Source organism: Acipenser ruthenus, chromosome 4 (assembly GCF_902713425.1).
Source record: "Acipenser ruthenus chromosome 4, fAciRut3.2 maternal haplotype, whole genome shotgun sequence".
Classification (NCBI taxonomy): Eukaryota; Metazoa; Chordata; class Actinopteri; order Acipenseriformes; family Acipenseridae; genus Acipenser; species Acipenser ruthenus.
The window spans coordinates 44930244-44945454 of NC_081192.1; positions in this window are offsets into that span (position 1 = coordinate 44930244).

Sequence of the window (15211 nt, forward strand, 5' to 3'; positions counted from 1 at the left end):
CGGGCTGCCCTTAGAGACTGAAGAACGGCTGCAACCCTAGCCAAATGCTCTCGCCAGGTGGAGCTGTAAATCACCACGTCATCAATATACGCTGCTGCATATTCATGATGTGGGCGTAAAACCTGGTCCATCAGTCTCTGAAAGGCAGCGGGCGCACCATGTAGCCCAAACGGCATGGTTTTAAAGTGGAACAGCCCCTCTGGTGTTGAAAATGCGGTTTTCTCTCTGGAGCTGCGGGTTAGAGGGATTTGCCAGTATCCCTTCGTCAGGTCCAGAGTGGAAATAAACCTCGCTTTTCCCAGTCTGTCTAAAAGTTCGTCGACCCGAGGCATGGGATACGCATCGAACTTGGCAATAGCATTCACCTTTCTGAAATCTACGCAGAAGCGGTTGGTGCCGTCCTTCTTAGCCACTATTACAATAGGACTGCACCACTCGCTCCTGGAAGGTTCAATCACTCCAAGCTCGAGCATATCCCGTACCTCTTTGCGAACGCCACTTCGTCGACTTTCCGGGATCCGGTATGGTCTCTCTCGCACTGTGACACCTGGGGGAGAGATAATGTCATATTCAACTAAGTTCGTCCTGCCGGGCACATCAGAAAAAACATCGCTGAACTCCTCAATAAGCTTACGCAGCTCTCTTTGCTGATCCGGAACTAATTGTTCCCCCATTGAAATCGCTCTTGTGCTCGGGGTCTCTGGACAGGGACCTAAATCATCCTCCATATTGCCTGGGGCTATAAATAAGACCTCTCTTGCCTGCCAGGGCTTCAACAAATTAATGTGGTAAATTTCACGTTCATTCCGGCGATCGGGCTGTCTAATTTCATAATTTACTTTCCCTATAGCCCGAATCACCTCATACGGCCCCTGCCATTTAGCACACAGTTTTGACTCTGATGAGGGAAGTAGCAGCATTACCTTGTCCCCTGGTCGAAAGGTTCGAATCCGTGCATTTTTGTTATAATGCTGCTCTTGTCGGTGCTGAGCCGGTCTTGGGCCAAACGACCGACCAAATCCAGGCGATCTCGGAGTAGGAGCACATACTTCACTACATTTTTAGACGAGCCTTTGTGCTCCTCCCACCCCTCTCTCAGCAGGTCGAGAATGCCGCGAGGCTGCCGGCCGTACAGGAGCTCAAAGGGGGAGAACCCCGTTGAACTCTGCGGCACTTCTCTCACTGCAAAAAGGAGGTAGGGGAGAAGTGATGCCCAATGTTTCTGCTCTTGTGTCACAAATCGCCTCAGCATCGACTTTAAGGTCTGATTAAAACGTTCCACCAGACCGTCCGATTGTGGATGATAAACGGACGTCCTGATGGGACGTATTTTTAATATTTTGTACACCTGCGGTAACGTATTGGACAAAAAGTTAGTTCCGTGATCGGTCAAAATCTCCTTGGGGATCCCTACTCTGGCCATAATCTGTGCTAACTCGGTGGCTATTGCAGCGGCACTAGTGGACCTCAATGGAACTGCCTCCGGGTATCGCGTTGCATAATCCACCACTACTAAAATGTGCGTATACCCGGAGTCAGAAGGTAGCAAAGGGCCGACTATGTCCATTGCAATGCGCTCGAAAGGAGTGGAAATAATCGGCAGTGGGACCAAAGGGGCGGGGCGCACTCGACCCGGCGCTACTCGCTGGCAGTCTGGGCAGGTGGCTACATATCTCGACACATCAGTATGAAGACCTACCCAATAGAATCGAGCCAATATCCGTTCCCTCGTCTTCTCGGCTCCGAGGTGCCCCGCAAAAGGGATATCATGCGCCAGCCTCATGACCTCGGTCCGACAAGACGGGGGAACCAACAATTGTGTTACAGGCTGTCCTGTGCCCGCGGCTAGGTTTACCCTATATAGTAATTGCCCCTTGATACTGAAATGTGGATATACTAGCGCCCCAGCGCCGTCAACATCCTTACCTTCAATGGACCGGACCTGCCCCCAAGCGTGCACCAGTGACGGGTCGTTTTGTTGGCCCCACACTAGGTCCGCGCTTGAGTACCACGGGTCCGGTACATTGAGAGGGGCTGGAATAACCTCTGCTCTAGTCGGTCCAGTAACCTCGCTCTCTCGGTCACACTGTGTTCCCACTCCCTTCGACTGGCGTTTGTTACCATTGCAGCACTCTCCCACCAGACCCCAGCCTTGTCTCACAAATGCTCCCTCCCATTTCGCGGTCCGTCTCTCCTTATTTGTTTTTCTAGGACGGAAAAGAGGGGAAAACATTTCAGTGTGAAAAGGAAACACATCACCAATTCGTTCCTCTTTTTTTTTTTCTGCCACGTTTACGTGTGTGGCTGAGACTGCCATTGTTTGCATCAATTCTTTGAATTTTGGCCAGTCTCGACCCAGAATAACTGGGTGTGGCAACCTTTCCGCCACCCCGACTACAAGGTGACGTTTTATCGGTCCTACCGATAAATATACTTTTAATGTGGGGTATGCCGCCGTGTCTCCATGGATACAGGAGATGGCCACCTGACCTCGTGGCCGCCACGACACACCGCCCAGGAGAGCTGTCCTAATCAAGGTTTGCTCACACCCTGTGTCCACTAATGCGTGGGTTTTCACATTCCCTAACACAACATTAATCAAACAAGGCCCCTCCCGACCATATTCCCCACGCTTACCAGTTTCAGGTGCCCAATTGCACGCGGCCACGTCACACTCCATGGCAGCGGGGCATGACCTGGCCAGATGTCCCGGCTGGTGGCACCTAAAACAGATAGGAGGGACAGAGGGGGCATAGGTCAGAAATCTGTCCCGCTGCTGGTATGGCAACGGGGCAGGGGCAGCACCTCTACCCCAGCTGGGGGCCAACCTTGGTCTCCATGGGGGGGAGGCAAGGGGGCCCAATGGGGTCGGTGCTCTGGGAGGTCTGGGTCCCTGGAACGTGGGGGGTGGTGGTGGTGGTGTTGGAGGAGAGGGAGGGAGAGGTCGGCTGCTCCGAAGGGCAGGGGCCGACAGGATCCCGATCCGGGCAGAGGTCAGGGAGTCCTCGAAGTCTTCGGCCAGTTTGACCGCCTCCTCCAGGGTGTCGGGGTTGTGGCGCCGTATCCACGCCTGGGTTTCGGCGCCGACCACATGGCAGAATTGCTCTACCACAATGGCTTCCCCATCTGCTGGGCGGTCTTCTTCCCGGGGGTCAGCCAATGCACCATGTGGTCGCACAACCGCTCTGCAACCACCCTGGGGCGTGTCTCCGGGGCTCTCCGGTACTCCCTAAATCGCGCCCGGTGGGTCTCCGTGGTGATGTTCAGCCGGCGGAGGATAGCCTGCTTGACCAGGTCATAATCGGTGGCGTGATGGTCGCTCATGGCTTGGTAGGCTGCCTGAGCCTCCCCAATCAGGCAGGGTCCCAATTGGCTGGCCCAGAACTCCCGCGGCCAAGCCGCCGCGGTAGCCAGCCGCTCGAACGCCACCAAATACGCCTCCGGGTCATCCTCCGCCGACATCTTCATTGCCCGTGCCTTCGGGGGCGACATCAGCGGTGTTGTGGTAGGGGTCGTCGCTGCAGCAACGGCCAACCCTACCCGTTCAATGAGCGCCGTGTAGCGCTCCTCCCTCCTTCTCTCCTCTGCGTCGCGCCTGCTCTCCAGCGCCTGCAGCAGCTCCGCCAGTGCGTTGCGGTCCATGATCCCGTAGTCTGACACCACGTGTGGCAAAGTGGTTAGTAAGGGGAACAGGTGTAGCGGTGATGCGGTGCAGGAGTGACAGGCAGACAACGGTAATCCAGTGACAAATGTTTTTATTTATTTTAAATCCTGGTCTAGCGACCGTAAATAATAAGCCCCGGCAATACACAACGATGTGTAGAGCGCGGGGATGAAACGACAGGTTACAGTCCTGAATAACAAAACAAAAACACGTTCACCCGTCCCGGGTGCGTGCAGTCGTGCTGGTGGTGAATGAATACACTTTTTATTCGGTGACAGTTGTGAGGTGGTGATCCGGTTTGTGCTGGCCCACGGCGACAGCTCCGGATGTGCTTTAGCTGTCTGGTGGTTTCAAAACACAGACAGTTATTGTACAGCAATAAACAAACAAAAACACACACACACTCAACTCTTTACAGAGTAATACAGCACTTCACAATACCGTCCTTCTCGGTCCTTGGCTTAACCCAAACGAAGGAAAAGAACAGCGTTACCCTGGCCCCTATATGTAATCCCGCATGATATCTAGGTAAACGGTTGCAGCTGCCTTATTACTTGCAGCTGCCCCTTGTTTACCTGTCAAATCAATACGGTCTTACAACAGAGTCTCGCTTCCTTCCAGGCTGACCCACTTTCCGGTCCCGGAAACGAACTGTCAGGCCAGCCCTTCCAGATACTTCTCCTCCCGTTCTTTAGCGCCCTCACAGGTCGGGAGGAAGATTTATCACCAGAACTCATTGTATTTCTGTCACACCATTTTAGAATATCTTTGTAGAATAAGCAATAATTCATCTCTTTTCACAGCTTCTTTGCTTTATTCTATGGCATACCAAAGGCATGCAAGTATACATGATAAAATAGCTTTCAATTTCATCACTTTTCAGGAGGAATGAAGCATTATTTCAATGAGCTGTAAGGGTACCAACAAATTTGAGCACGTCTGTACATTATAAAGAAGTTTCACTAGAATAGATAAGCACACTTAAGATAAACTGGCTACTTATTAGGTCAACTAAAAACAAGTATGTTAGTGACATACATCCCATGCCACAGCTGTAAATACAGTATGCATATAAAGCTTTCAGTAACACAGAAATATTAACATAATTAACCTATGTAAGTGTGATATGTGTATTGGTGGACAGACAGAGACAGACAGAGAAAGGCTTCTACCTACATTCCCAAATACAGATTTGTTAGTATAAGTACATAACAATTTATTGTGGAATACATGCCTAGTAGGTGTAGACAGACGGACTGTGACCTCTTTATATCCCTAGATTCAGATACTCTCAATAACTTGTGTGCCCTAAGCAAACGTCATAAGAAAACAAGTGTTTCAATAGATATATGTAATACTCTAAAGTATGACTTTTGGGCATCTTCACTGTAATTAAGACATTTCTTTATTAATCAATCATCTTTAGGTTGACCAGACTCTGATAAAAATAAATAAGCTGGTGTGTTTTGAAACCTGAAACAACAGATCGTATTAAATTACCACTGGTAATAATACTCATTCATGTGTGAGACTTGAAAGAAATCAGGCACTGATCAGCTGAAAATTGTTAACTGTTGCTTGGGAGCAATTCTGGAGCCCCTCTAACTGCATTAGCAAAACATGGCACAGAGCAAACAGCCTGTACAGAACATATGGCAAGCCAAATTATCACTTACAGATATCTGAAATTGCATTTTAAGATATCTTGAAATATTTAGAGATACCTGTAAATCATTTGCAGATATCTGTAAATAAACCCTTTTGAAGATATCTTAATTGCATTTTGCGATATTTAAAAATGTAATAAAGAAGTTGATTTACATATTATATATATATATAGTAAGTATTCACCCCCCCTTGGACGTTTCCATAGTTTGTTGTGTTACAACCTGAAATCTTGATGCATTTAAATGGGATTTTTTTTTCTTTGATTTACACAACCTACTCAACATTTTCAATGTGTGAAAAAAATGGGGGGATGAAAAACAAAACAATTAAAAATAAAAACCTGAAAAGTCTTCATTAGATAAGTATTCACCCCCTTTGCTATGACACTCCAAAATAAGCTCAGGTGCAACCAATTGCCTTCAGAATTCACACAATAAGTTAAATGGAGTCCATCTGTGTGCAATAAAAGTGGTTCACACGATTTCAGATTAAATACACCTGTCTCTGTAAGGTCCCACAGTTGGATAGTGCATTCAAAGCAAAGATACTACCATGAAGACCAAGGAGCTTTCAAAACAACTCCAGGATAAAGTTGTGGAAAGGCACTGATCAGGGGTGGGGTATAACAAGATTTCAAAGGCAATGAATATCCCTTGGAGCACAGTCAAGTCGATCATTAAGAAGTGGAAGGTATACGGTACCACCCAGAATCTCCTTAAAGCAGGCTGTCCTCCTAAACTGAGCAGCCGGGTAAGAAAGGCATTGGTCAGAGACGCCAGCAAGAGGCCAATGACAACTCTGAAAGACCTACAGCGTTCAATGGCTGAGATGGAAGAAACTGTCCATGTGTCAACAATAACTCAGGTACTCCACAAATTTGGCCTGTATGGAAGAGTGGCAAGAAGGAAGCCATTTCTGAAAAAAGCCCATGTAAAATCCCACTTGGAATTTGCAAAAATGCATGTGGGAGACTGAAAAGATGTGGCAAAAGATTCTGTGGTCTGATGAAACAAAAATGGAACTGTTTGGCCTAAATGCAAAGCGTTATGTCTGGCGCAAACCCAACACAGCACATCACCCAGGTAACACCATCCCTACTGTGAAGCATGGTGGTGGCAGTATCATGCTATGGGTATGCTTTTAATCGACAGGTACTGGGAAGCTTGTCAGGGTAGAGGGAGAAATGGATGGAGCTAAATACAGGCAAATCCTTGAGGAAAACCTGCTTCAGTCTGCAAAAGACCTAAGACTGGGACGGAGATTCACCTTTCAGCAGGACAATGACCCCAAGCACACAGCCAAAGCAACACTGGAGTGGCTTAAAAACAAGAAAGTGAATGTCCTAGAGTGGCCCAGTCAAAGCTTGACTTGAATCTGATTGAGAATCTGTGACAAGACTTGAAGATTGCTGTCCACCAACGATCCCCATCCAACTTGACAGAGTTTGAACAAGATTTCAGGCTGTAACATAATGAACTATGAAAACGTCCAAGGGTGGTGAATACTTACTATAGGAACTGTATATATATATATATATATATATATATATATATATATATATATATATATATATATATATATTGTGACAGAGGGGTTTGGGGAATGTATGGTAAAGTATGTAACAACGCATACATAAGCAACAGAATGAAAACAATCCTGTTTCCACAATAAATCGCTGTATGTATACTGGGTACTGTGTGTAGTGCGGTAAAATGGCTGCCGACTAAAAGACTACGTTTCCCAGAAGGCCATAGTCAAATTGGGCAGAGGTAATTGTGTAACAGGACGCAGCTGTATCTTGTTAGGGCGGGGTCCTGGCTGTATAAAGCCAGCCTCGAATCCAGTGAAAGAGAGAGACTACCAGGGAGGAGGTTGTAGAGTGTGATACGGTGTTTCTGAGAAGATTTACGTAAGTACGCAAGAACAACTGTTACTGGGTGGAACAGTTACGCTGTTGGTAACATTTACCAAGTGTTTTCTGTACAGGCAAACAGCCTAGCTGTCCTGTCCTAGATAGGGACTGGTGGTTAGTTAGCACTCCTTGTTGGAGTAGGTTTTTGTTTGTTTATTTTTATTTTGGCACGGTACATAATAAACGTACGCTACGGCGTTTTACTGCATCTCCTGTGTTTTGCGTATTTCCTACTGGGGGTTGCCTTGGCCTTCGGTCACTCTACCACAATATAGATAGATAGATAGATAGATAGATAGATAGATAGATAGATAGATTATGTTTTGCTAGCATGGTAGGCCAAACTGTAATTTATTTAGAGATATCTTGAAATAACTTGCTGTTCATTTAAATAGAGCATTTTCACAGGCAGTTATTTCGAGATATGACAGTAAATGACAGTTTGGCGTACCATGCTAGCAAAACATTATTTAAAGATACACGACTGTGGTCGGAGCCCCTCGGAGGGGAGCTGCCGGCCATGAAGATGGGGGGGAGGTCAGGAGACCAGCTCCCCCCGCAGCAATTTCGCTGCAGGAGAACGGGTGGCCGGAGCCCCACGGAGGGGAGCTGCCGGCCATGAAGAAGGAAGGGAGGTCTGGAGACCACCCCCAAAATTTCCTTGGCCTGAGGGGCTGGCCTGTGTGCGGTCCACTAGGAGGCTACGGCTGTTTGGGTGGGAGGAGGACATCCCACCGTGGCCGCCACCTTTGGCCCGCTGCTGCCCTGTTCCTGGGCCGGGACTGCTAGCCGGGACTTTGGGGACTAAGGGGGGAGGTGGCCGAAAAGGCCATGTGTGCTGCGCACAAGGGGGAGCATGTGTGGCGGAGCTTCCCGCCCCTATATATATATTTATTATTATTTGTATTTTTGTTTGCGGCGCAGATCAAAGCGCTGCGTATTTATTGTTGTTTTTATAATTTAAAAACCTCGTGAGGATGCGTGGCTGATCAGCTACTGATTATTTAACTAGCTGACAGTCACGCATCCTTACTAAACTCGTGCAGACTATTGCCGAGGGGTAATAAGATAATTAACAGCTAGTTAACCCCTCGACCAGAATATAAAAACCTGCAGCTGTCCGTGCTCGGAGGACAGTGTCAGAGGCGAGACAGGTTTTGAGCGAGAGAGAAAGACAACTGCTAAACCTTATTTGTTTATTTATATTTGTTTATTTGTTTGGCCAACGTGCCCTTTTGTTTTGTAGTGTTTCATGTTGTTTAAATCTTTTGTTATTGTTTATTATTAAATAAAAGAAGCTGAACGCTGTAGTGTTTCAGCCCTCACCCGTACTTCCTGAGTCTGTGTTTCTGGTCTGTGACGTCACCACACCTCACCAGTGCAAGCCATCCTTCACAACCACCCACTCGATATATCGCGGGTGTCAGGGTCCAATACAAATCTGCTATATATTTTCGGATAAAAAGCAGCACACCGTTTTAATTCATACTGTGGAGGGTAACTGCTTCTCATCAACGTAAGTCTCCAACTAATTTCACGAGTCTTCCTCTCCTTTCTCAAATGCCTAAACCGCTGCATTGAAATAATCCATTCACAAAAGAGGCTTGTTGCTAGGGAGCTGACGTCACTGCCCTGTGACTTTTGCTAGTGCACTGCTTAAAAAAACACTTCAGCAAGTAGATATTTAATTTGCTTTGTTATTGTGCAAAGCGTGTGTATATGATAACAGTATGATATTAATGCTTTGTTTTTAATTATTCTGTATATTTTAGTTTGTGATGTGCAGTACAAAATAAAACGAACAGTAATTCTAAGTGAAATTGTTTATGTATAGTGCAGCTAAGGCATGCACAGTTAGACTGTACAAATGGGGAACCAACTCCAGGACTGTGACATATCCAAATCCGCAGTATAGCGAGGGGCGATATAACAGGGGGTGGGTGTCTGTATCTGTAAATCAATTTGATATAGCTTTATTTAATTTTTAGATATCTCAAAATGAAATTAAGATATCATCAAAATGATTATGTACAGATATCTCATATTAATTTAAAGATATTTGCTAATGACTTACAGGTATCTAAATATTTCAAGATATCTTAAAATGCAATTTGAGATATCTAAATGATAATTTGGCTTGTCATATTATTTCAAGATATCTTAAAATGGTTTAGAGATACATGTGTCTCTAAATGAACAGGAAGTTGTTTAGAGAATATTAAAAATGAACAGGAAGTTATTTTGATATATCTTAAATGATTTAGAGATATGTTTAAATGAACAGGAAGTTATAGAGATATCTGAAAATGATTTAAAGATATCTGAAAATGAATTTTAGATCTCTAATTTAAAGCTCCATTTAAAGATATCTGGAAATCATTTTGAGATATCTCTAAATGTATTTTAGATATCTTAAAATGATTTAGAGATATCTTAAAATACTTAGAGATATCTATACATTAATTTGAGATATCTCTAAATTATAAATTGGCTTGCCATACAGAACACTACATGTCAACATTAGATAAACTATATAAATAAACTTTGATTTGAACATTATGGGCATTTGCTAACCCTGGGGAGAGGTATGGCCAGAAACCTTTATAACCTAGACTCCAAATATGCTTGTCATTGAAAACTGATGAAAATGAAAATTGTGAAAATGAAGATAAAAATATAAGGCACTTTACTCATGCATTACGTCATTCTTCTTTTTTTTCCTTTTTAAAACATTAAGTGACAGCTGTTTAACAGCAGTAGATATGATGGACACATGTACAATAATCCGTCGTGTATCCGCCCTAACCATTTATCCACCATGATCAACCTCTTCAGCAACGTTAGTTTATTATTGAATAAAGATTAGTTCAGAGATTGTAGATCCTACCAAAGTTTTTCATACATGTGTTGTATGTGCTCCGTGCACTGCCATTGCTGGTAGTGTCATGTGAGCTGTTCAGTGTGTTCACTTGATATGTAAATAACTCCAGTTTGCCTACGGGGCGTATCAACTGCAACCTCTGTCTCGATCTCCTGCCTGTCACTCAGCAGTGAATGCACACACCCACATGGCAGACAACAAAGGACAGGGGAGCTCCCTAATAAAAGCTGAATCTCAAAAACAGCTGTTTATAATGGCATTTAAAACACGATTCATTCATCCGACTTTTTACATATCCACCCTTACTCTGGTCCCACCTCAGTCGGATATGCGACGGATTACTGTGTGCAATACATGTCTGGAATGATGATAGAAACAACGACCAGGAATCTTGGCAAAAGCAAAACACACAGATCCATCTGGCACTTAAGTGCATAGCCTGCGTTCTTCATGAGTGAATAATGACTCACTGCAACGAATGAGTTGCCACACCAAACTAAACAAAGCAGATTCCTCATTTAGTTTTAATTAGACATTTGGATATTGGATTCAGAGGATGTCAGAAATGATTTCAAAGTAGTATACTGTAGTGTTAGTGGACAAAGGGATTTCTGGATGATGTATAGTGTCAGCTATTTTCCATGGGCTCTACTATCCACTTTGCTTTGTTATCCCCTGCAGAGGATATATATATATATATATATATATATATATATATATATATATATATATATATATAATATAACCTCTTGTCCAATTGTGATGCAACTTGCAAAGTCATTCTCATATCCTGAAGATTCAGGGTACGATTGTATCATGGTGGTCACGACTTTCACGGACCCCGTGAATTTTGCCATTTATTTTCTCTTACCATGAAAATAGGAAGTGAGCAGTCTTTTGAATTGGTGGCAGTGCAAAATTAAAGTGGTTAGCAAACAACAAATAAAGGTGAATACTTACACAGAACTACAACAAAAGTGGCAGAATTAAATTGTAAGCAACGAGAAGAGCAATATCCCAAACAATTTCATGAAAGCAGAGGGAGCAGCTTTGAGGAGAAACAAACTTTTCAAATTAACCAAAGACTTTTGGGCAGAAAATATATCCTTGATAATGCAAAACCTAAAGGGAGGACTGTTTACAGTTTTGGAGAAGCATGAAATCTCGATTTGCAGCCCTTGCATTAGTTTCCCTGCAGTGTTTAACAGTACCTGTCAACAGTGTAGATGCAGAAAGATCCTTCTAATCTTTTAACAATGTGCTCAAAAATATATATATATATATATATATATATATATATATATATATATATATATATATATATATATACAGTATATATGGTACATGTTTATTTTTGACTAGGAGCATTTGTTAAAAGAAAAAACATTAAATACATGTTAAATACATTAAATAGATGTTTATTTAGCAGACATATTAAAATATTACAATGCATTATTTGTGAAATTGTCTATGTTGAGCTGTGACTGTGTCGTGTTTTTTATAAAATTTTACCCATGACAAAAAAACATATCCTTAATCATGATCCCAGGGTAATATGGAGTAGGGATGGGCACATGTAATTGTTTATTCAAATAATCGATTAGAAAAATGTTAATCGTTTAGAAAATTACAAATCGTATAATCTATCTTGTATTGCAACAAAAATAAATGGACTGAACAGACCCATTAACCATGCAAACTTTTCAGAAAGTCCAGTCTGATTTGAAATAATTAATTAAAAATAGTTTTTTGGGGTAGACATTTTCAAAGTAGATACTAAAACAGTGAAATGTTCACTTTGAGCGGCTCCCGAGTGGCGCATCCAGTAAAGGTGCTCCACGTGGAGTGCAAGATGCACTCTATAGTCTGGACGTCGCGAGTTCGAGTCCAGGCTATTCCACAGCCGACCGTGGACGGGAGCTCCCAAGGGGCGGCGCACAATTGGCCGAGCGTCGCCCAGGGGGAGGGAGGGTTAGGTCGGCCAGGGTGTCCTCGGCTCACCGCATACCAGCGACCCCTGTGGTCTGACCGGGTGCCTGCGAGCTTGCCTGTAAGCTGCCTGAGAGCTGCGTTGTCCTCCGATGCTGTAGCTCTTGGGTGGCTGCATGGTGAGTCTGCAGTGTGAAAAAAAGTGGTCGGCTGATGGCACACGCTTCAGAGGACAGTGTGTGTTCGTCTTCGCCCTCCCGAGTCAGCGCAGAGGTGGTAGCGGTGAGCTGAGCTTAAAAGATAATTGGCCATTCTAAATTGGGAGAAAATAATAAAAATAATTGGCAACGACTAAATTTATATATATATATATATATATATATATATATAAAAAATCACTTTGTAATAAATGACTGAGCTATCAATCTTTATTTTTTATACAGCACCTTTCATGATGAATCATCTCAAAGCACTGTACAAGTGAAAAAAAGTAATATACATACATTCAATATAAAACGAGAAATGTTCATAAAACAAGAAAATAATACAGTCAATACAATATGAATGGCAGCAAGATTAAAAGCAAGACTATAAAAGTAAGTTTTTAGTCATACTTTAAAAGTAGCAACCATTGAAGCTTCCCTAACATATAATGATATTTCATTCCATAGTCCATAGGCTACGTAACTAAAGGCTCTGCTTCCCAAGCTGTTTCTGTGTACCTCTGGGACACAAAGCAAGCCTAGATCCTGTGATCTAAGGGATCGACATGGAATATATGGATTCAGTAATTCCTGAAGATAATTTGGCGCTAAGCCTTTTAATGCCTTGTAGGTCAATAACAAGATCTTGAAATCAGTTCTGAACCTAACAGTAAGCCAGTGCAAGGAGGCTAGTACAGGAATGATGTGCTTGCTCTTCCTTGTTCTAGTTAGAATTCTGAACCAGTTGCAGACGAGACACAACACATTTGGGAATGCCAGAGAAAAGAGTATTGCAGTAGTCGATCCTTGATGAAATAAAGGCATGTATCAGAACAGCCACCACCTGCCTGTAAACATGTTTTATAGTTGTCCAATGAAGACATAATTTATTAATTCATTATATTCTGTACGTTATTATGTTTTGCCTTGTAATTGCTGCTTGGAAGTTATGCATAAGTTGGGCTTCATGCATACTGAAGCACTGCTAAATAGGACCACAATTGTAATTTTTTTATGTGTAACATCAATCTTTGTATTATGTAAGCATTATTTTCAGCCAGTGGCACGTTGATGTAAAGTATAATACTGTAGTCGTTTAGTAAATTTAGTAGAAAATATACAGAAATGCCCATCCCTAATATGGAGGCTGTCTGTCTGCATGTCCATTGGCTAAGGACCCTTTTTAGCTCAAGTTTTGAGTATTGAGAGTTGAAGTGTATAAAAAAAAAGCATTATCAATAGCATTACTAACCTGTGCCCCTTAGTTAAGTTTTAAAATGCACTCCATGGTTTTGATGGGAATGACCACTGGTTCTGCACTCAGTTTTATCCATGACACATGGATATGCGGCTCATGAATGTGTCCACTCAGGAAAGTGAAAGTCAGTTTAAGTTCTTAAAAAACAAAACCAAACAAGCATTATTAAAATACTTGAACATTTTTTTTTTCATTTCTTACAGATGCTTCTGAAATTCAGCAAAATAAAACACCCACGCAATTTAGAAAAATAACATGCTATGTTCTAAAACTACAAGAAATGCTGCACATGCATACAAGTAGGTTCAATAAAATCTTGAAAACAAGCAGTACATCACATTGCATTGTATAAAATTGTGGCAATAGCCACACACAGTGTTGCAGGAAATGCATCACCTGCTATTCATAATTCTGAATAGCAGAGCCTGGCCAGGCAATGTCTTTTCTTTTTTATTATTAGCTCTGTTTTTTCGTTCGCCTTATAGTTTTATTCCTGTCTCTTATTTTTAGAGCTTTTCAGGACATCTGTATGTTTCCATTGAATTGGTTTGTTTTACCTGTGTTTTTTTCATTACCCTTTTACTGGGGGGTATTACGGTAATGGTTTGTGCTTGCTCCTTTTTTCCCTCCACTAGTCACCTGATGGGGGAAGGCCTTGAGTTCCTGTTTCCTGTTTTAGGGGTGGGGAGTAGAAGGAAGGAGGAGAAGGGTTTGGTTGTGGCTCACCTTTGTTGGTTAGGATCTTTGGTTGTATTACTATACTTTTTTGTTTTTTCATTATTTTGCAAAATATAGTTTTTGTTTTTCCTTTTTCAACTGTCCTAACAGCGCAGGCTGCATTTTCTTTACCACCAGGTTTTTTCCTGCATTCCTTTTTTGTTTGGGGTTCTGTTTGTTTTTGCCAGTTTTGTTGTTCAAAGGATTTACATCAACTGCATTGCAGATTCACAGAACCAGCACCGGATCAAGAGCAGCCAGGGTGAGATCTTCTTCAATTATTTCTCTACTGGATTACACTTTTTTTTCTGAATGGCCATTCATGTGTTTTATTTTTGGGATGTTTGCATAGGATTTTTCTGGGACATTGTTTTTTTTTGGTGATTTTTATATTGCCTTTATTGTTTTTTTGTTCGGGACTGTTATTGGGATTTCTTTATTTTTTACTACTAGTGACATTCATTGCCTTCCAGTAGTTTTCTATAGGATGTTGAATAGACAATTTGTGTCCATTTTCCTTTGTAGTAATAAATGTATTTTTGGTAGCCTTTGTGTGGCCCCCTTTTCATAATCCTTTTCGCTGTAGCAATTGACTGCTGTTATTAGTCAACTTTGTTATAGAATTGGTGGCCCGTACAGGGACTCAAACAGAGGTTTATCTAAGAGTTTGTTGAAGGATAGGTCACTTTTGTCTTATTCATATTCACTGGTGTTAATGGGCATAGGTTTTAAACATGTCTCTTACCCTGTCTACTCCTGCTAGAGAGCTAGGGCCTGGTGGTGAACTATTTGATATATCACCTATTGAACATGTGACTAGGCGAAAACCCAGAGAAGCAGTGGGGGAATTAACTATTTTATTGAGTGAACTTTATGTTAGCGAGCCAGAGGAGCCTGAAGGCATTGACATTGAAGAGCCAGTTTTGGCTGTTGATCGGCAAGTGTCTGAGGAATGGGCTAACACTGTGGAGGAGATAAC